This window comes from Struthio camelus, chromosome W (assembly GCF_040807025.1).
Source record: "Struthio camelus isolate bStrCam1 chromosome W, bStrCam1.hap1, whole genome shotgun sequence".
NCBI classification, from domain to species: domain Eukaryota; kingdom Metazoa; phylum Chordata; class Aves; order Struthioniformes; family Struthionidae; genus Struthio; species Struthio camelus.
In genome coordinates this window covers 45,661,570-45,681,999 of record NC_090981.1, presented here as the reverse complement: position 1 = coordinate 45,681,999, position 20,430 = coordinate 45,661,570, and the positions used below count along the sequence as shown (strand labels likewise).

The following is a 20,430-nucleotide window of genomic DNA, read 5'->3' as shown; positions in this document are numbered from 1 at the left end:
TGATCTTCAAACTTCTCTCCTGACAGCGAGCCAATGAAGACAAAAGGATTATAAAAGTGAGATAGCTGGCTAGATGAGCGATGAAAAAACAAAGTGTTGATTTTTATGAAAGGCAAAAGGATGGATTTTTCTAAGAGAGAAAATTTGAGGTAAGCATTGATTGTAGAGTACAAGCAAATAGAGTAAAGCATGTACAGGAAGGAAAAAGCTTTATTTCCAGTATCTTCTTTTTGTATTAAAAGAAGAGAGTTGATCAAGGACTGTGAATAACTTTAAGGATCTAAAGGGGAAAAAAAGTGTTAGGTTCTCAGTTTAAAAAAAAAAAAAACGTTTAGGGGGAAAAGCTTGGTCTGTTCAATATCACTTGTCCTTGGTGGGAAGAGTCATGTGATTAGATGGTTAAAATAGCTGCCTATAACTTAGGAAGGACCAACTGAGGAAAAGGGAAAGAGTGTTATTTTTAGTTAAAAAAGCCTTGCCTATTAACTTCTGACAACTGAAAAATACAGGACATTAATACTTGTTAATTGGTATTCTCTGAGGTAAGCCACAGGATAAATACCTAGCTACTGCAAGCCATTAAATTGCAGTCATGTTCAGTATGATGAACTCTTGTAAGTACAGGAAACTTCATTTTTATGTGCAAGTGGTCTTACACTGCTAATACTAAAATGTTCATTTAAAAAAAAGATGATGGATACAGTATTCTTAGAAGCCAGTGCAGAAGGATGAAGAATAGCAACTGACACTGAAAGGTACCAAGTGAGTGCATAATTTACGATGTCTCTGATAAAGTGTAAATGACTATGAATTGGTTTTGATTTTACATAATAAATATGAAGTGTAATCAATAGCATTTATTTATTCCTTTTTCCAAAGACCACTTGAAAACCATTCAGCTAAATCATCTGTATAGAAATTCCTTTTCCCCTCCAATTTTAAAGGGAAATCAGTTAAGGTTATTCTATTAGATGCTTAGAAAGCTACAATTTTAAAACAAAATAATGCAGGAGTGAAAAGTGACCATCTGTTAATTAAATTAAAAAAGACGCAGAAGTGGCTATAGTTTAGAAGCTAAAGACTGCAGAAAGTGAAGGTAGCAGAAAATTCACCTAAAACATGTTGTATGCTCTATTAGGCCCACTGAGATGCTTGAGAAGGTGATTAAAAAATCCAATACTTTGTTTTTAATATACTCGGGAGATATAGTTCAGTTACTTGATGTAATTCAGAAAATCCAAGAAGACATGGTGATCAGACTCCTCTGTAGGCTAGTTCAACGGACAAGTGGCTCACTTCTTTTAATTCCTGATCTTTCACCGTACTTACATCTGTATCTTCGATTTGTATTTAGTTTGTAGGATTCATGATTTTTCCCTAGTCTATCATGCAAAATAATACTTTCTTCTCATGTTACCCTTCTCTCCGCCTTGAATTAGTTTCTTCTGTCAGAGCAGACCACACTTCATCTTTTGCATGTTACTCTTGGTATTTGAGGATATAAAGCTGCTTGATCTGCCTCTCTTCCTTGGTTATATGAAGAAGCTTCTGTGATCTTTTGGCTACTATCAGGCTATTTAGAACTCAAGCTGTTCTCTTGCTTAATATAGATGCTTATATGGCTGGTGCTGATCCTGCATTCCTTCCCTACCCTCTGTGCTGAAATACAGACTTCTTCTATGTCTATTCACAGTTATAAATGTGTTCACATTTACTTAGCAGCTGAACTATCTCCTCTCTAATTCAGAGACAAAACTCCTTTAAAGCATGAAGGTAATTTCTTCAGCTGTAATTGAGTTAATCAGAGCACAAGAAAAAAATCTTGCTTTTAGATGTCAAGGAAATTGCTTGAATACTCTTTTTCATCATTTGCTCTCAATACAAATCAAATTAGAGTTGAAGGCTGGTTTCCACAGATCACTTATTTCTCTGTTATATGGGAATACATAGTCAGGTCATAGTGTATTTCTTCATTTGAATCTTATGTTTGTATCAAATTTTATTTGCATTTTTGCTAGCTCTTGGTCGGGACAGTAGAGAAGGAGATCCTGTGTACCTTTCTGATTTAAGTTTTTCTGGTTAAAAAGGCTGAATGCTTTTAGCAATGTAATTCTGTTGTTCTTGTTATGCATATGCTTCTACAAATGTAATGCACGTAATGCATTTTAATAAATGCCTAAAATCATTTTTTTTCCAGATGGCATGATTGCTCTTTGAGGATGTAACCCAAAGGAGTTGTAGAAAAGCAGCTGGAATCACCTGTCATGATTCAACAGAATTGTAGCATAAAAAACAGATTGTATGCCCTCTATGACAGGCAGAGATAACCTAGCTGGATGAAGGAACACACTGCAATGTTGGGGGGTGAGGGGAAGTATTGATTAGCTTGATGAACAATGATATTTGCACATCAGCAGCCTAGTGATTGTCATGATCTTATTTTTGAGCGTTGTTTTGAAGGCAAGAGGTAAGGAAAGATGAAGGAATGCACAATGAATTAATACTATAGGTCTTTCTGAGGATGGTTTCAAATGCTGCTTTGAAAGTTTGAGAATGGTAATAGAACTAAACTTCACTGACTGATCAGGAATTTACCTCTTGATTCTGAACGAGATAGATAATGGTATGGAAAATAAAGTGAAAATTAGCTGCTCATCTGTAATAGGGAACTGGAAACCATAATAGGGGTCCTTGGAACAGCAACACAGCCAAGGATTTTACTAGAAATTATTTTTATAGTAAGGTTTTGTTTTGGATGTATGGGGCGGGGGGAAGTGGGACTACAGGAATATGAGGGAGGAATGACTGAGAAGAGATGTGGGTATGAGTAACAAACAGAATAGTGGTGATTTCCACTAGCTGGTGAATCACCACTATCTAGTGATAGTTTCCAAAGCTGTAGGAACAGCTGCTGATGGCGGCTGAGACCAGAGTTCCGGTTTTATACCTATTGAATTTAAGTAGGCAATCCACAGAGGTGCTCATCATCTGCAACTTTCCTGTGAAATGGAAGCGTCAGGGAAACCTTAGTATTAGAAAGGCAGAGGAAAGCAACTGTAGGTGGCAAAGAACATACAGAAAAGAAAGAGGAACGGGCAGAGGAGGGGAGAGGAATGGGCTAACGAATGGAACAGGAAATCCCAATGGAATAAATGAAGCAGAAGAGATGGTTCTTTTGGGGCTCTCACCTTCTAGAGAGTCTCAATGAGGACTTTTATCACTGGAAGGATCTCCTGTATAGCATACTAGGTCTCTGAGAAGCTTTGAGCTGATGGAAGCTGTGTTAGCAAACAAACTTAAGTCTTTTCTCTTTTGTGTTTTTTTTTTTTAATTTTCTTTATTTCCACATTTCTCTTAAGAGAGAAGACTTTGACTCAGAGTAAAGGCTTCTCTCTAAATTTCACTACTTCCAAAGTTTACCAGCTATAGTTTTCTTTAAATGTCTATTTAAAACAAACAAACACTTCAGTGGATATAAGGATGTGTTTTATGTAGAGAATGATTGCCCAGACATTTTTACATCTAGCAAGAAGGCCTACTTAAACAGAGAGTATTAGATAAATTGGTCAAGTTTTGTCTTAATGTTTGCTGTTTTTGGTTTAGATAGTGGCCTGATAGGTCTAATTAAAGCTGTTCAGATTGCGTTTTTCTTTTTAATTGATATAATGATAGTACTAGTGTTGTCTAACTTAGTGCACCTTCTGGTCTTTCTGAAAGCATAGATCGTGCTGTAAGCATTTATTCTCAACCCACCTTCTCATTGATGTAAAACCCCAGACTACTATTAACCTTCAATGCTTTTTTTCCTATACCTATATAATTTTATAGGAACACTGGACCATGTGCTTAGTCTCCGAGTGACTGCATTAAAACTGTGTTGAATTATTTTATCACTGACACTATCAGTCTGTCTCAGTTCTGATCCCTTAATGGTATTAAAATGAAAGCTGGTATCTAGAGTGGAATTAGTTCATTAATCTTGCTACTGATCTCTACTGAAATTTTTCCCTACTAGAAAGAAGTCTTGTGCTTTTTCAGCTGTTAATACACATGACTGGTCTGTTAAAAATCAGCCTGTGGAACAAGTTGAGGTCTTGTTCCAAAGTATCCTAGTGCCATACAGAAAATTGCATAGAGGTGCCATCTAATACAGTTTAATAAGTGACTGATTTTCCTCTCTAAAAGGCTAGAATCCACTAATCTGCAGGTGATTTGCTTTGCTGCTAAGAAAGCTTTAGGTGCAGACTTAAGTTTTCGGTTAAATCCTTCACTGTGTCCAGAAAACAGGAGGAATTGATCGAGATTAGAACACAAGTATCAGGTAGTTTTTAGAGCTTCCAGCCTGCTTCCTCTCTCACTCAGAAGTGAGAATAGAACTGTACGTAAATGTTTGGCTATTAGATCTAATACTGCATTTTGTATATTACTAGAAGATACTGTGAACTGGAATGGGCAACTCCAGTACAAAGTATTTGGAAAGATGCATTAATACAATCAAAATGCAGTTCAAGGCATGCAGTTTGGGAGCGCTTTCATCCATGTGTGAAGGCCTCACGTTCCTCCAGGCAGTAAATTTCTCTGAGAAGACTTTTCAGACAGTGAGACAGATTGGGAATGAGAAACTCAGGGGTGACTTGCATCCTGTGTGCAACCAGCAGTTTGTGTGTGTTACACTATGCTACATTAATTTAGATCAAGTTCTTAATTAAACCATTAAGAATTGAGGCAAAAACAACCCTTGTTATAACCTCATTATCAGAGGGAAAACAACAAACTCATATCCTGATCTTTTCCAAACGCTGTCATCTTCTACCCGGAGTTTTAAACAACAGTCATATTCTTGTTTTTTCAGATTCTAAAACTATCACTTCTAAAATCCTTGCTTCGAACTGCTTGAAGTTCTGTCTGCAGAGGATTTTTTTTTATCAGACAGGAAAAAAAGGACCATTTTGCAATCAATTGAATTCAGCATATTAATTTCCTTAAACTTTCTTATGGAGTTGGGGATTAATTACTTTGCAGCTATGCGATTTCAAATGACAGAAATCTTTATTACCTTCACGAACCTTTTAGTTCAAATGACTTGTGGTACTAGATTGCCTTTGCGTGTCAGACGAGGAACGTCATCCTGTTGCACAGTAAAAATCCAAGGGGATTGTAAAGCTTCATTTCATCCATAAAGCAAATCACTTCTAGAATAGTCTTTGTGGAAATATAAATTAACTTTGCAATACGGTTTGGTAGCTTTAAATTACATGGTAAAAAGTGACAATCCACACACTTCATCATCGCTTCTCAGACAGGTAGCGAGGAGATCTGACAACATGCCAAGGCTTAATGTTTATAAATTGGCTCAAACAATGAGATTAAGCAGCAGCATTAGTCTTCTCAGGAGTAACGTGATAAAGTCACACTAAAACAAATCATACCTCAATGGCAGATGGCACATGCCTGTATGAAATGTAATAGACTGAAAATACATTTTGGAAAGATGTTGCGTATGGTTAGTCATGGTCAAGTAGCTGTTGCACTTAATGATGAATTTAATGAGTTCCTACAAACAGGAACTTCAGTTTCCAGAAAGACACCTGTTTGATTGTTCACCACTTACTAAAAAGTTTTAACAGTGGACGCTTGCCTTGAGAGCTTCTCCCTACTTCAGATCAGGGTGCTTTTAAAATTCGTGTGATCCTGCTTTGTTCCTGTCCTACTATCTAATTCCTGTTTTGAATATAAAAGTGTAGTATTCCTCCTGGGTTTTTCTCTTGTTGTTGTTTATGGAGAACAGTGACATTCAAGAATTGATCTCCATAATGTACATATGGGATGAGTTAATGATACACTGTTATGCCAGCAAATTGATACACCAATTAATTTGCAGTTGACGTTGTAAAAAGTATCTGACAGTTCTTTTTCTGTGCTTTAAACCCACCCAAGCAAGCAAAACCATCTGAATATTTTTGTATCAATCTTTATGTTCAGAGCTCAGCTGCGATTGATTGCATTTGTAGTTATGAATGTTCAGCAATTTTGTAAGCAAGTTCTGAGACTGCTAATTATATCTGTAATCAAAACTGGTCAGTGATGTCTCATGGTAGAATCTTATAAAGTAGAGCAGGACAAAATAAATGCAGATGGAAGTAAAAGGCTCATCATAGCAATTTTTGATTAGAAAGTTATGCCTATTCACATATGGGGGGAAAATGACATCTAAATATAGATTTCAGGGTTGCTTAACTAGTACTGCTCACCTCTGCCCTGGAAGGAAAGGGAACTCAGGAATTTACGTGTCCTAACAATGACTTGGCTGATAGTGTGACCTATAATTAGGTACACAATTATAGCAACTGCTTGCTGTTACTTTCTGGGTTTTTTTTAACAGTTTAGATTTGAAAAGTTCTGTCTTATGCTCTAATGAAATATGGGAAATGCCACAAATAAGGAAGTAAATGATTTATTGTGTTCTTAATGTCTATTTTCTAACTTAATTTCGGACAATAAGTAGGTGGTTATTGATACTGACAACTTATTCCAGTATATTTTATGCATTATTTGATAGACTTAAAATAAAAAGCCTTAGATGGTTCAGATAATAGCGCTTCAAACTGTGTCACATAATCTTCTGGAGCAGCCAGTAATAATACTTTGATAGATGGCCTCAGACACAAGGTAAATATATGCATTTGGAGTGCCACTAGCATAGTCTGTAAAATTTGCTGCCTGGATTCTGTGTGTGTGCATAAGGCCCTGTTACTGATTCTGTCCACAGCTTCCTGTGTACTTAGTGGACTTAAACAGCTCTAGTATATAAAGTTGTGCATAAGCTATGGTAGAAATGACAAAGTATCTACCTGATGCAGTAGGTGTATTCAGAGTGCTCCTACCTAAGAAGGTTTGGAGGGAAATATGCTGCCTTTATAGTTCTAATTAATGTTATATATATAAGTAATAGGTTATTCATTGGAGATGCTGGAGACCAGCATCATTCTAGATCATTCACCTGTTAGGACAGGAGAGCACACTGTAACAATCTCTTGGTCATTCAGATGAACAATTTGCCCTGGGATTTGTTTGATCAAATCTCACAAGCTGGCATTGGAAAGTTCAATATGCAATTAATTATTGTGTCCAAAACCTTTGCCAAATCTGCTTTTTCTTCTTCTCATGCTTAGTAGTCATATTCATTTTATTATTTAGATTGCTTCTATCTCCCTCTTACTAAGTAGTTAATGAATTACCTGTGTTTGTGAGTCAGCATCCATTTAATGCAATATTTAGCCAATCCACCCACAATGTGGGTGTTGGGTGGCACCTGCATTTTATGCACACCCATGGTCCCTAGGTCCCTATAAGACATGGTGCCGTATTTCTTAAGTACTGAGCAAACAAAATAAGAAGTGTCCCTCCCTAAAGTACTTCAATGTTCAATAAAAGATAAGAAGCAAAACGTATGTGTGATGAAGTAGAAGGAAAAAAAAGGGGTATGATGAGGGGCAGTGGGGAAGGAGGAGCGTGAGCGTCATGATAGTAGCATCATACAGGTTAATCGCCAATTTTGCTTAGATTAAATATGTCCTTTCTCATTAGTGGTATGAATTCTGGTGTAGTTTAGTGTCTGTGTAGTAACTCCGATTGTTTAATATTTTTAACTATAAATCTTACTACAGAAGTTTATGAAATGGGTATATTCAATCTCTTAAGCATGCCTATTCTCTCTTAGTCTTTCTTTGTGAAACTGTCCACTTTCCTATTTTTCCTTAGCCCAACAGAGACTGATGACGTGAAGGAAGGCCGAGGTCTGAGCACATTTCCTGTCACTAACAGTAATAGGTGTGGAGAAGCTTTGGCTATTTGGAGCTGTCACTGTCTGTCTAGGGTACATGTGCTGGCAGGAGACCTTTACAAATAGAGGGGGGGGAAAAAAGGTGAAAAAGGAGGAGAGTGGCATGGAGTGGAAAAGGAGGAGCAAAGAATGAGGGCACCAGATGCAAATAGTTTTCTCATGGACTTGCAGCCCCTCTTGTTATCCTGAGCTCTCTTGCTGCATTCTGTTTGTGGCACTAGTTGGCCTCCTGATGTGAAGTAGGTATGTCCTGTCCTTTCTAGAGTTGTTGCCAATTCTGCAGCTCCTGGGGAGAACTTTGAAATTGCTGAAACTTGGGTAAGAGTTATCATAACTTAAAAGAATGCGGGTGTTTTGATTTTTCTTTTAATCTCTAGATCGAGTCAAGTTAGAGTCTTTGTCTTACCACTGGTGATAAAGCTTCTTTAGGGTGGACTGAGGCCTTGATGTAGCTTGCAAAGCTACTCATTTCCAGTCAATGAGTTAATACAAATGTCACTTAGAAAAGTGACTTAGTAAACAATTCCGATGATGCATGAGATGTACACTGTAGCTGTTCTGAGTTCTGCTGGTTCGGTGGTCCCTAAGCATGATTTGTGAGATTGAGGTAAGTGAATTCATGAAGCTTTATCTCCTTGATTGAAGACCTCAGATGGTTTTCTGTTCTGTATGGTTTCTTTTTTTTCTTTTTTTGCTGCTGTATTGTGTACCTCAGAGAGAAGAAACAAATTGATGTCAAAATAGATCAGTAGACCTGTTTTGTTTTTTGTGTAAAAAGCCTGCGTTAGATGAATGCGGTGTTTAAGGATGTCAGGCATATTAACATTTCAAATGCTTGATTTTAAAAAAACCTTGCTAATATACTTTTTGTAACACTAAGTTTTGAATATAAAATCAAAGAATCATGTCTCTGTATTTTCTACTTTTTCATTCTCAGTTTGGTCTCTGTTTGAGCCGATTACAGTGGCATCACCCTGAAAACACCAGGGGATACCAGTAAAGCCTAAGCAGGACTGTTATATCTGAGGAGGATTAAATTGTTAGTATATACTACTGTGTTATTACTGTTTTGCAAAACAACCCTGATTTGCAGAAATTAATAGTTTGCAAATCTGAACACTTGCTGTGCTTTGAATGCATTACCTCCTGCAAATTAGTAATAATTTTCAATTAAATAGTGATTTCTCTAGTCTGATTTCTGTCCACTGATATGTAATGTCTTGGTTCTGTAAATGGATTCTCCTGATACCTTTATTTTTTTTAATATAGGAAATGATACCCGAATTAATGTGGGATGGGGCATTGTGTATCATTAATTCAAGAATGATTAAATCAACATATGATTATTCATCTGATTAAGACTTGAACAGAGTATCTTGGATACTAGTTATGTCATCTTGGTAATTTTGCTAGAATGGAGGCAAGGAAGCGTATCTCTTCGTGGTTTGTGAAAAACACTACATTTCAGCTTTCTCTACTGGAAGTTTTTCCAAATAAGCCAACAGACCTCCTTCCTATCATACATACCAACACTGAACCTTAATTGACAAGTGAAAATGTTGGTGTTGGATCTAATATTAAAGTTGGCCCTGCTGTGATGTATGTGGGGATGGGAGGGTGTTAGACCACATGACCTGGAGATGTTATTTCCAACCTGTGTTATTCTGCAATTTTAATTAGTTAGGGGCCAGACAATGGAAAATAGCATGCTGTATCTCCCTTCTTTTAGGGGGAATATTGTGTTTAAAGGTAATGAAACATCAGAATATGAATGTCTATCTGCAACAGCTAAGCCTTCTGTGTTGTAAATATAACTGTTTATGCTTAATAACAATGTTATATTTAGTTCTTATTATAGAAGAACTTTTCAGAGTATACCTCTAGGACTTGAGCTCTGAGAATGGAGGGTCTTGATTCTTTAGTTTTAAGAGTTGAAGAACTCCCTCCTTATGCTTATGTGTGGTAATCTTTCACACACAATATTACACTCAACTGTACTAGTCAATTCTGCGCTAATTGCACTGTTATAAAGGAGGGGGGTTTGCATCCCTGGTACTTCTAAATCCATTTATTTTGTTGCAAAGCCACACTTCGCACTCATAGCATTTACACTGTGGATTTTTGCTGTTATATCCACAGAGGTGAGAGAAATCATTTGAAAACAGTTTGCTAAGAAATTTGAGTTCAAATTTGCTTTGTTTATGCCTTGGAAGTCTGTTTGGAGACTCTTCTTTGTTGACCAGCTTCCCCAAGAAGAAGCAATTGACAACAAAATTAAATACACCTGTTTTTTGCATACATGAAGATATGCATGTATGTTATTTTCTTGACCATCTTGTCCAGAAGTGCTGTTATGATACTGTAAGTATTGAATAAAATTTTATTATGCTGGGCACTATATATTTCATTCCGTTTTAAGATAATTAAAAATATCTCTGAGTTCTAGATGCCCTGGCAAAACAATCAGGCTTTAAAATAATAATTTATGTTGCACTTCAGTCAGTCAGGGTCCTGCAGAATTTCCTTTTCCGTTTCATTATTATTGAGAAGCATACCATATCCCTTGGCAGAACACTTCTCAAATGGATGTCCCATGTAGTATACTAACAGTGTTGCTAAATGCTGAAAGCGAACATGAATCTTGGTGTACTCATGGAGAACACTGTTAGCTGTCAGCTTCCTGCAGTGAAGGATTGTCTGCCAGCAGCTGTGACAGCGTTGTAAGAGGAGGGAGCAAATCAAGTAGGTCAGTCTCATGCTGCTTAAGGCAACATATCGTAATAGATGTCGTAGGCCTCTCCACCCGAGACCAGGAGAAAGACGGTGCAGCTCCTGGAGCTTGTGTCAGATGTTCTCAATCTGTTCAGCAGAGGTGGTTTCTCTACTTCGCTCTAAATGTCTGGCCTCTATTCAAACACCGAGGTAACAAGAAACAGTAAGGGACAGTGACATCTGCTTCCAGAAAGAACGTGGTGCACGCTTATTGATATTAGTCTCTGAAACCTCTCCATCTTACTGCTCCTCTTTCCTTCCTCTTCTCCTTACCACCCAAACACAGGAATCTGACATTAACTAAGCTTATTTTGGACTACAAACCCTTCTATTTTAAGTGTGAAAAGTCTGTTTGATTTCAAAAGGCACGCTATGTAGAGATAAATATTTTGCAAGCTAAACTTATCTTGTATTTCCTCAGTTAAGATCATGTTTTGTTTTTTTCCCCAACACTAACTCACTGTAAAGCAAAAATGTTTTGCCTGTGTAGCAGGTTGTGATTGAATAAAAAGCTTGCCAGTAACCATTAACGAAACTTCCTTATGACTGTAGTACATGAAATGATTACATGCATCTCTGTATATACTCTCCTGACACTTTAATTTAAACTGGCAGATTATTTTATTAACCTGATGTAGTGCAGAAATCGCCCAAGTTCATAAATGTATCCTTCTGTGGTACTTTAGATAATTCCCTCAAGTCCTAGGAATGATTTTTTTCTTTTTTTTAACTTTGGTAGGGATTGTCACAATTAGTGTATGGAAACTTATTGCAGTACAGCAAGGAATTTGCCAGCTTTTTATGTTTTTATTTATTTACTTTAAACTATTAGTTGGTTATAAGTATTCTTGTGCAGGCAGAACTTGATTCATTGAGGACAGTGATACTAATAGAGCATTCAGTTGCACTTTCTTAGTCGTCTGGAAGCCCTCATCTTCCTGGTCCCTGCTCCAAAAGTTTGTGTGTGTGTGTATCTGTGTAGCAGTTTACAGTGTTAGCAAGAACTACTGCGCTTGATCAGATTGCTGAAGTCGTCTTAGGTAAACAAACTGTCTTTGTCATTAAACATGAGTGGATAGATAAGGGCAAGCATAGATAATCCTCGTGCTGTGGAATATTCACCTGGAAATACTTAATGAAACATTGTTTTGAGTGCTTAAAATGAGGAGTGATTGTCAGGGGCTGCAGACTGACTGAAATGACTCAAAATTTTTAAGGTTTTTCTTTCTAGCTCTTCCTTAGACGAACAACATAAATGATATGACTCCTTCCATCCCCCTTGTTTTTTAATTTTTTTAAATTTTTTAATTAGAAATGGAGAAAGGAAAAGTGCTTGGTGATTATTCATTTCCATTCAGCTTACTGAAGTATTATCCTATTTCCTGATCTGTTGTGCGCAAGTTTGCCACTAGCATTCTAGGTGCATCAGTATCCCTTCAGAGTCCTCCAGTGAGCAAGTCAAAGATTCAAGGAGAAATGCGTTTCTGTGAAAATTTTAGTAAGACAGATGTTGAGTCAACTGCAGGCCTTACTAGTCTAAAACCAGTGGCAAGTTGGAAATGAGATACTTGAATATGTGAACAGTTTACAGGATACAGTGAAATGGTAAAGACCAGCTGCACCGGTGCAGACCGGCAGCCCATCTGACGGGCATCTCTGCGTTTAGGTTGTACCCAGAGAAGAGTAAGGACAGGATGAGAACATACGATAATTCCCCCAAGTACTCTCCCAGTCCTTTAACCTGATTACTATGTTTCTTATGCCGTGCCTTTTTAGTTAGAGGAAGCTAACAGATTTTGAGAATCCACTCATTCAGATGTGGTTCATGTCATGTACTAGAGCAGAACTATATAAGATTTAGTTAGATATTTTTACCTTGAAGGAACTTTATCACTAATCATCTAAAGCACCTACATATCTACAAAATAAACTGGGAAGTGACCTTTCTTCTGAGCTGACTGAGATCCTGTTGCAGGATATAAAGCTCATTAATTGGGAAGCTAGCACATAAGATATTTTACTTGCAGTGCATTTATTTGAAGTTGTCCTGTACAGATATATTCATTGACATGTATGTGCCTCATCTAGTAATCTTTCCTATATTTTCCTGATTAAACCTCACACTTAAATGTAAATAAAAGTGCCCTACTCCTCAGTTGTGAACTAGCTTTCATTTGGAAATTTAAGCAATTGCAGATTCCTAATGTGTACAGTCATAGGTTAGGTGTATATGTATCTAAGGTAATTGCTTAAGAATCAGCTGGTAGCCTGAGTGCCATAAAAAAGAGCCACTACTTTTAGTTGCATGACACAAGAAAACTGATTGCGTTTGCTCTAGGTACTAAGAATTGACTGATCCTAGAAATACTAGTAGCCTTTTATTGCTAAAACTTAGGTTAGTGCTGAATTATCCTCACTGCACAAGTTTTAATCTTCTAGATAACATGCAGTTCCAAGTACTCTGTATCTTTATTTGAACCTTTTTACGCAGAAACTGTCAGTTGTGCAAGATTGCATATTCCAGTTTTCAGTTACACTAGCTTAGGAATTCATCCAAGGCTTGAGGTTGTGACCTCATACCCCAGACTAAAACTGAAACAAAATCCTGGGGAGGCCAGCGTTGCAGTTGTTCCAGTTGTGTTTTGTTTTTGTCCTTGACATCTGTGTTTTTGATGCATCTTTTAATTACTCCGTTTTAAAACATGAGCTTTGATGATATACAAAGGTAAAACCTGTTCTTTTAAAACAAAATTGTCAGGTTATTTTTAATGAAATTTGAAGAATGGAGGGTAATACAACTCTGTAGATACCAAATTGACTGAAATTCTACTCTTGACCTGCACATCACTAGTTCAAGAAAAGCTCAAACTGCTCTATGTTGTCATTTTGTGCTCTGTGAAATACAGGCTTGATTTGAAGATAGCGTCCCAGTTGCTGTATTATCTTCTCTGGACACTGGGAACGAAATGAGTGTCTTCTGCTTGTTTTTGAAATCTGTAAACATTTTACAATTTGGTAATGGCTCCTACCACTGAAATTTATTCTCCTGAGCATTTCAACAGAGCAGGCTTAACAGGTGTCAGGAAATGATATGAGAATAATCTCTTCTGTTTATTGTTTCTGTAATCATTACGGGGCCACCTAACTCTTTGATCCTTTTTCTAGTGTGAAAGCTCTGCCTGCAAAGTCTTGATCGTACGCATTTTTCTTTCCAGAGGCAGAATTCCCTGACTGTCCTGCTGCTACAGTATTCTCTGGATTAATTCTGTTTATCTTAGCAGAGCTATTGCAAACCTGCAGTTCTTCTGTTTGGGATCCTGTGTACAAAGCCTCCAAATAGCTTTTTGTAAAGATTAAATAGTATTTCAGTAGCAGCAAAGCATAATGTGGAAGTAAAGAAGCATGCAGCCATGGCAGTTTGACATAGACTCTTCCTTAGATCTCAGATTTCAAACGCAGGTTTGATTCTTGCTGTCTTTCTTGAATGTTGGATGTGGGGGTTTTTGTGTTTTTGTTTTGTTTTGACTGCTGCTGTTCTGTATTTCTGGAGTGGCTAAATTGATACAAGCTTTTCAGCAGGAAACCCCAAAGACTTGAGGCTTCAGTATTACTCTTACCTTTATTACTTTTTTCCTATGCCACTTGCGTATTCTGGTCATCCTTCTGTTGAAAATAACTGAACATGTTTATCCAGTAGTGTACAGTGAGAATCTATTTGGTATGAAAACACAAACTGCTACCAGTAACTGTTGAAATGAACAAAAATGCAACATGTAAAAAGTTGGTTCCAGTGCAATCCTGTTGTGTTAATCCTGGCTTCCTAAGGAGTTTATCCTTCTGTGATGGTACTGTTTCTTGATCCTTACCCTAAACCAAGTAACTTCCACTGCTTCTGGAACAATTTTGAAGTCTGTCTAATTTTTGTTTGTTTTTTCTAAACTTTTGGACACATTTATGATACTTTCTATGATAGGCTGATTCTGCTTTTGAAGGCTCTTTATTGGAAATGAATATTATTGTATTTATGGTAAATCTCCTCTTTGAATGAAGTTACTACCTGCACTCCCCCGACTTTATTTTTGTCTAAGCATTACAAATTTGACTAATTATACTCCAGCTAACTTGACTCCTTAACTGTTGTAATATGTGACTTTCTGCTCAGTTAGATGATCTCTCTGACCACAGTGATATTTAATCCCCCTGAAGAGATGTGCCTTTCTTACAGGCCCAGCCAATAATTCAGTGTTCAGTTGAGATTTGTGTTGAATGGTTTTTGTTTGTTATAATTATTTTAATTAAGTAAAGATAGTATTATCTGATATGCTTTGTTAAACATGTGTTGTGACTTTCTAAATAATTCCTTAGGTTATTAAGTTCATGGGTGAAGTGTGCTGTTGTATTGTTTTGTTAATTGTTATAAAACACAAATTTTATAGCAATAAATGCTATATTATCAGAATGCTATAAAATCAAAACTGAAATAGGGTAAAAAGTGATGTTGCTCTGTACTATATATTACACACACAGTAGTTTCCCCCAAATATATTTTTTATATGTTTTTGAAAAAGTATTTAGCGTTCTCTGAAATTTTCATACTACTATTCACACATATGCATCTTAAGGGAAAAAAAAAACACTCTGCCAAATGAATATATCTAATACAACAAAATATGAATTTATTCTTATCCAGGAGGGATAGGGCTGACTAAAATTTTTGTACCTTTTTCTTAAACAGAATGTTGGGTTTGAAAGCTCAGGGAAGAAGCAGCAGGGAGAAAAAAGTAACACAGTGGTAAGTATCATATTTTCTTCCTTTTGGACCAACTGAACAATAAATTAAAATATAAATCCTCTTTTGATTCATATGTCGCAATAATCGACTCAAATACTTGGATTTTAATCTACATAAACTCTCATGTTGTTCTAAAGCCAACTTTTGTAGTTACAAATATCTGTTGAATGAGCCAAATGAATGATGTGTATTTATATGTAATTGTGTATGTATAGAAAGGGCAATATGTAGGAAACTAAGTTGTAGGATACCTGGAAAATAGCTGTCTGTTTTAAAGCTTAATATCCATTATTAAATGTTTTGGCCTATAAAGCATTAACTTTTTATACTGCCTTTTAAAATAAACATATTTCTTCAGTTCCTGGGGAAGGTAAGCCCACTTTCAAAAAACATTGATAAAAGACGTTTGAAAGAATGCTTTGAATGCTTGTTGGGCCTTATAGTGTCCTCCTTTGCTGTGTAGTTTTAAAGCCCGGGGGGCATGATACTGTGTCATTTCTCTCTCTTCTGGTATATTAATGTTCTTTAGTTTAAGATCATATTTAAAAGCCTCAAAAATATTAAGAGGCCAAATAAACTTCAATTTCCTTTTCAAAGCTTTATGGAAAAGCAACACTTTTTGAGAATCAGCTTTTTTCTTTTTTAATGATGCCAGTGCAGATGTTGCCTTTGCCTCATATTGTAAGGAATTCTAGAAGCAAGTATTTCTCATGAATAAAAAGAATACCCAAAAGAGTATTTGTTTCCTATATAAATTCCTCTGGAGTGTCTTCCAAAAAAAAAGCTTCCATCTGCTCTGAGGTTATTAATAGTGCTGTTCAGATTGTGAAAAAGCTAATAAATATCAACACATCAGTCACTGTAACTTAAAGCCTAATTATAAAATACCAGTTTAAAACATCCAAAATCTTTTTTTTTTTTTAAATCTGGCCTTGTTACAACCAATGTGTGACATTATCCTAGTTTAAGAACATAGAAGCATATGCACATGCTCGCTCTCTCCTGCCATTGAGGTAGTGCACAGTGCTGTAGGCGTGTGTGGGCTTCGGCATCCTTTCCTGAGTGAAGAAACTGCTGTGCTGCCTCAGCTGTGCTTATTGCTCCATAAGGACTGTAGCTTCCTATGGGCCAATTACTTGCAGTGCCTCTTTCCTTTTCCTTTTCTTTTACTGATTTAGGTCTTTTGACTATGTTGTAATAACTAGTGGAATTAAGACAGCATTTCTTCCTTTCTGCTTGAGTACAGGTTGACAGTATGTGATACACAGCATTTACTCATACAGTAGCTACAGACATAATCCCCCAAAGGACTAAAGCATAAGCAGTTTAATAAGGTTTTATAGCTCTTCCAGCAGGCTTACCATTTCTTAGTCTGGTTTCTCTATGCATTTAATTTTCATCGTTTCCTTTGTATAGAAAATCAGGACTTGTCCTGTTTGCCTCCATGGATCTCTTCCACAGTAGCAATAAAAGAAAACTGAGCTATTTGATATAGAAATGAATAGATAGGTACAAAGCAGTTGTGCGGTAGCTGTGATTATTTGTACTGCTCTGCTTTTTTTTTTGTGGTGATGAATGGGGATCGGAGTTCACTTTAGTTATCCTAGTGAGATAATGAGACTATTTCATATTCCTGACCATTATGTATAAATTCAAGAGTAAGAAACCCCCCCAAACTCCAAAACCGAACAAACAACTGTTAGTTCCATGTTGTAAAGAAAATATTTATTCATTAAAAAGAAACATCAATATCATAGCTTTTAAAAAGCTCAGGTTTGTGAATATTCCTGTGAATTGTGAGGGGTTCCTAAGTTTCCCTCAAATGTTGGATTGTGATAGTAGATATGCTTGAATTTATATAGCTTTATTGATTTTTTTTTTTGAAAGGGGAGAAAAAACCCTCAAGCACAATGATTTTTTTAAACAGTTTATTCATCTTAATGTTCTCTTAGTAACGCTACAAACGCTTACCCAGAGAATATGCAATCAAATCAAACATCAGAAAGGAAGCTCAGATCTAATACTAATCTCAGCAGCACTGTTAATGGTATACAATTAGAGACCATTCTTCAGATGAGCTATTATAGTAGCACTTACTTTGTTTTGGCTGTGCAGATGGAAGCTAGTTTCCAGAGCTACCTTTAGAGAAAAAGCAAAAAGAAATGTGTCAGAACTAAGTTATCACTACACAACACCACCCCAGGTAATTATAACGGGGCAGTGGGGAACTCTAATACGCTTCTTAAATGAGAGCAGTTTGACCATACAAGTGCCAATAAGCATTGTATGTTATTGTGCAGTATTAGTGTAAAAATCAGCATTACAGTTATTTGGGTATCTGAACATATTTTAATTTATAACTGTAAACCTAAACTGTATTTTTTTTCTTACCCTCTTTTTTTAAGAATATTTCTGTAATGGATCTTACCTTAAATTAGACCTGTGCTCTCATGTAGCTCTGCCTTACTGGTGTCTTGGTCTAAGAATATAGTAGAATACTGATTATTACTACATTTCAGTAAAAGTCTGTGCTTAAAGTACAATATCTTCTTATTATGCAGGTATTTATCAAGCATTTTCTGCTTCTTATATCAGTTTAAAAATATTTTTGTGGTTAATTTGTTTCTATATTCTATTGTTTTGTTGTTAATTTTTTGGTATGATAAGACCAAGTACTGACTTATCTGTTATATTATTGCCATATTATAATTGTGAAAATAAATAGAAGTAAGTGTTCCAAAGATTCTTTTCGATATACTTATGGTGGGTTTGACTTGTCATAATAACTCCTCAGATTTTTTTAACATAGTTATTTTCCAGTTTATCTAAACTAACTTGCAACAAGTCTGGTTAGATAGTCTCTAGTTGCAAAACAGCAAAAAAACCCACTGTTGTTGAAAATACCAACACCATCAACGCTTTTATAAATACATAAAGAGGTTCTATAATTAATTAGAGCAAGAACCTCAGGTCTTTAAATAAAATTAATAAAAAATAAAAAAAAATTATTTACAAAATAGTAAATTCAAGTCTAGTTAGAATTTACTCCATAGAATACAAGAGACTTGGTGAGTAGAGCAAATGCTGTCTACAGGATTCACACTCGATATTGCTCTTCTGGAAGTTACTGAAATTATCTTGCTGACCTGCACCTTGGAGTTTGGTGTGATGGTGTTGTGCCGCTTGTTGTTGTGGGTTACATACGTACATTACATATATGTGTATATGTATATAAATATGCATACGTATGTGTTTAATGAGATTCCTTTTAGTTTTTGCATTGAGCAGTTGGTTTTGTTTACTAAAATATATTCCTTCTGCTGTTACCGTTCACCATTGTTTCATGAGAAATGGCCTTTTACTTTACTCGATTGCTGTCAATGTTATATGTGACCGATTATAATGTTAGTTTTGGTGTTCCCTGTCTGCATGAGGGCATCCAGCCACCAAACAGTTGAGCAGTCTTTTCATAATCAGGTGCAGGCAACGCTCAGGCTGTAGTTTCATGTTAGAATGGTATTGTTCCAGAAAACCTTTTACATAAGTCTTTTATTTCCAGTTACTTGTTCTCTCCCCCAAATTGCAGCACTTTGGTTCATTGATTTGTGCTTGCCTGAGTGTTTGCTGATATCTCTTTGTAAAATAAATGACATAAAAAATGAATTGGTTAAAATTTTTTTTTTGACACCTCTCCTCCCCCAGAAAAGACAGAAGCAAATAGCCTGGATGGGAGACAGGAGGAGGTGGAAAAACTCTTAATTTGGTGTTGTCACCAAGTGAGCCTTGAAAGCGCAACCAGAGAATCCTAATGCCATTTATAAAGAGATAGTCTCTTCACAGTATACGCTTCCTTCTGATGTTTCAATTTGAGCAATGTCCTTCAGGTTTGAAAGCCATACTTAGCTGTCATAGAGAAAATGAGAAAAAGGGTTATTGCAAAACAAACTTCACAGTCACAGCTTACTGGATACTAGTTGCTATCTGTTAAATTAGAATCCTTTCTGAGATGAGTGGGTTGCTCTTAGAGGAAACCTGAACCCAACCTTAAAAAAAATAAACAAAATAAGTCCAAAAAACCGTTTAGCTTTTGTACGTGATTTGCTGATAAGCAAGAGATGCCAAGCCATTTTTGAGATTAAAGAATGAAGATGAAGGATAATTCTATCATTGCTTTCCTGTAAGAGCAGAGGATGCTGGAGTTCGTTAAGGTATTAAGACGTTTACAGTTCCTCCAAATTCAAAGGGACTAGTGCTGTCACTTGTTGGAGGACGTTATTTTATAGTGTGCTAGGAGTTTTCAGTTTACTGGTTGTAGAGAAAAACCCGTAACATCTTTGAAGGCCCCAAAACATGTCAGTCTGTCTTTAGAGATGTTAGATTCCAATACAGGAACCTTAATAATTTCTATTTCTCTATATTAAAAAAAGAGAAACTAACTATTTTGTTTTTAGTGGATTAAATAAGATTCTTAATAAACAATATATTTTTCTTCTCTCCATAATTCTATTTTTCAACAGGAATATATTGGAGCTTTTCTCACCTGGCCAAATAAACAGCTTTGTGTGTGTTAGGCTGCAGTACATGGTTTTTTTTTTTCCCCCACGTCATTCCCTTTCATATGTTTACATATCCAAAACTTCACAACTCTGAAATTTGTAGCTATTTTAGTGGGCTAAAAGGAACCCGAACAGATACTTTTGTGTGTAATTCTTCTTCTTTCCCTTCTGTATAAACATCTGATAGCTGTTTTCATTTTCAGCTTTGCTGCTGATGTGACTGATAAACACCCTTTTGAGGGATGGGAGAAAAGTGCTTTCACCAGCATAGAGCATGAGTGATCACATCCTGTTAGCATCAGACAAAAGATTCACATGACAAACAATACATTGAAACTAACTCTGTTCAGAAGTACTACTGCTTTTATGGCAAGTTAACAGAGATTAAGGAGAAAAAAAATTATTATCTTAGATTCTACTTGTAACAAGCATGACTTCAGAGTCTTCCAGGAAGAGTAATATTTCAA

At 36.2% G+C, this 20,430-nt stretch overlaps 1 protein-coding gene across 12 annotated transcripts in view; it reads left to right on the top strand.

Annotated features, from left to right (window-relative positions):
* LOC138064023 (erbin-like) overlaps nt 1-20,430 on the top strand; it is a 117,793-nt gene that overhangs the window by 24,381 nt on the left and 72,982 nt on the right. For all 12 annotated transcript variants that reach the window (XR_011137237.1, XM_068924543.1, XM_068924544.1 and 9 more), the window contains one exon: nt 15,351-15,407. The gene's annotated coding sequence lies outside the window, so the exon portion shown is untranslated. The remainder of the gene's footprint in view (nt 1-15,350; nt 15,408-20,430) is intronic.